The sequence below is a fragment of the Archocentrus centrarchus genome, chromosome 9 (genome assembly GCF_007364275.1).
Source record: "Archocentrus centrarchus isolate MPI-CPG fArcCen1 chromosome 9, fArcCen1, whole genome shotgun sequence".
Taxonomy (NCBI): domain Eukaryota; kingdom Metazoa; phylum Chordata; class Actinopteri; order Cichliformes; family Cichlidae; genus Archocentrus; species Archocentrus centrarchus.
Genome location: NC_044354.1, coordinates 3,092,455 through 3,094,560, shown reverse-complemented (window position 1 = coordinate 3,094,560; position 2,106 = coordinate 3,092,455).

Below are 2,106 nucleotides of genomic sequence, written 5' to 3'. Positions count from 1 at the left end.
CGCAAGCGGACCCTTTGCGTATTAATCTGAACTTGATGGCAAATGAAGCGGCTGATATCAGATGACTGAGCAGAGGGGTTTAAGTTCAATCCGGGGAGAACCCGAGTCTGCATGGTTCAGTTAAACACTTAGCAGTGGAGGGGCTGGTGATAACATGCTTCGCTCCGGAGCACCTCTCCTCTCTCCAAACGAAATATGAAAACAGATCCGAGCTTCAGGCTGCGCGCTGCAAACCTCTCAATTAAACAGCTCGCGGGGATCTGAGCCGCGGTGGGACTTCAACCACCACAGATTAACCATGAATGAAGTTAGTGCTAACTGCAAGATGTGGGATAACGCGACAAATAAGAAAACGCCATTATAATATTTGGACTGATGCACTTTCAGTGTGAGCTGTGCTCTTTCTGTTAAAATAAGAGCTTGTGCGGCGCGCAAAAGAGCAACTTTGGAGACGCCGACGCGTTGTGAGGAAAAGGCGAGAAGAAAAGTTTGACTTACCGGTGTCGAAATGGCTAAAAGCCGCGGAAGAAATAAAGCCAGCGAGGAGAAGTGCAGAGGTGACGGTCCAGGAATCCATCGTATATTTAAAGAGTGAATTCGGTCTCAGGTGAAGTGCAGCCTGACGGACGGGTGCGCAGACCGGCGGGCTGCTGGACTGACTGTCTGTGTCTGTGCAGGAGTGGCGCTTTGACCGGTGTTAAAACGTCCCGTAACTTCAAGAAAGGTCCTACAGCTACTACTACACTGACACCACTACGACGAGACCAGATAGTAGAAAACAGGGATCCTATTTCTAGCCCATGTGACAGGAAATAGGGGCAATGAATTCAACCTGCAGCGCTGGGGAAGCAGCAGAGAGAAAAGAAGAAGAGGAGGAAGGAGGGAGGGAGGGAAGGAGAGAGGGTGGCGCGTCGGGGTTTTTGAAGGTGGCCTCTGTGGCGCAATGAACAGCAGGTCCGCAAAGTTCAAAATCCACGAAAATAAATCATACTCCTGCAACAATAACCTCATACTCACTTTAATATTACAGCAAAGCTAAAACATGATCGTAGATCAGTTTCCCATAAGGTCAAAACTACAATAGCGCATTTTGCTTGAGGTCAGCGCGGGTGTATCAGTGATGTAGCTGGGGCTCAGTGCTACATAAAGTATGGCAGTAACGGGAAACATGCCAGAAACACATTGTAACCACTCTGAAATATTTTATTATATTGTTTCTATGCTGGAGTATAAACAGTGCTCGGAAACCAACGGCCTCTTACGCGCAGTATTAAACACAAAAACAGGCCAAACATCCTTCTAAGATAAAAGTACAGAAAAGCTGAAACATGAGCTAAAGTAAAGGCTGGTACGGACCCGCATCGTTACAAAGTCAGCTGTAGGGTGAAGATGGCAAAATTACTTGTTAAGGTTTCTTTGGAAGAAATGAATTTTTTTTTTTGCTGCATTTGAAAGAAACATTTAGGCCTGTATGTTTTTGTATTTATCTGTATCATTATTGTATCTGCATCACTGTATCATTAATGTTTACAAACAACTCTTTTTGTAGCTAAAGCAAACTCAACTATCTGAATGTAAAACCAGAAGGTAAAAGCGGCTCCTCCTTCGCGTGTCTCACCTTATCCACTAACAGAAGCAGGTGCACTGAGTGTGCACTGAGTGTGCAGGCCCACTGTGAGCACTTCTCACCCCTTTATTGTTCCATTACAGTCTGACTGTCTCACCTTAGGTGTGAAACAGCGCCCTCATGTGTTTAACACCGAGCATCATGAGGCACTGAGCAGCAGAGCAGTTCGCCCGAAAATAAACCCAGTATGATCTGAGAGGAAAGAAAGCCCAACATTTATTTAGCCAAAACCGACAGAGTTGAAAAGGGTGCTCTGGGAAAGTAATCTAGCATGACGTGTGCCCTTTGGAGAAATGCGACTGTGGGCCCTGACGTACTGCTGGTGGGAGCTTAACTTGTTTTAAGTTCACTGACTGGGACTGTTTAAGAGAGAAGACGTTCTTATAATTTAAACATATTGGACCTTTTTTAACTGCATTACTGCAGATCTGCCACTTTTCAGTCTGACACATGCACTGAATATCATAACCCGACCTCAA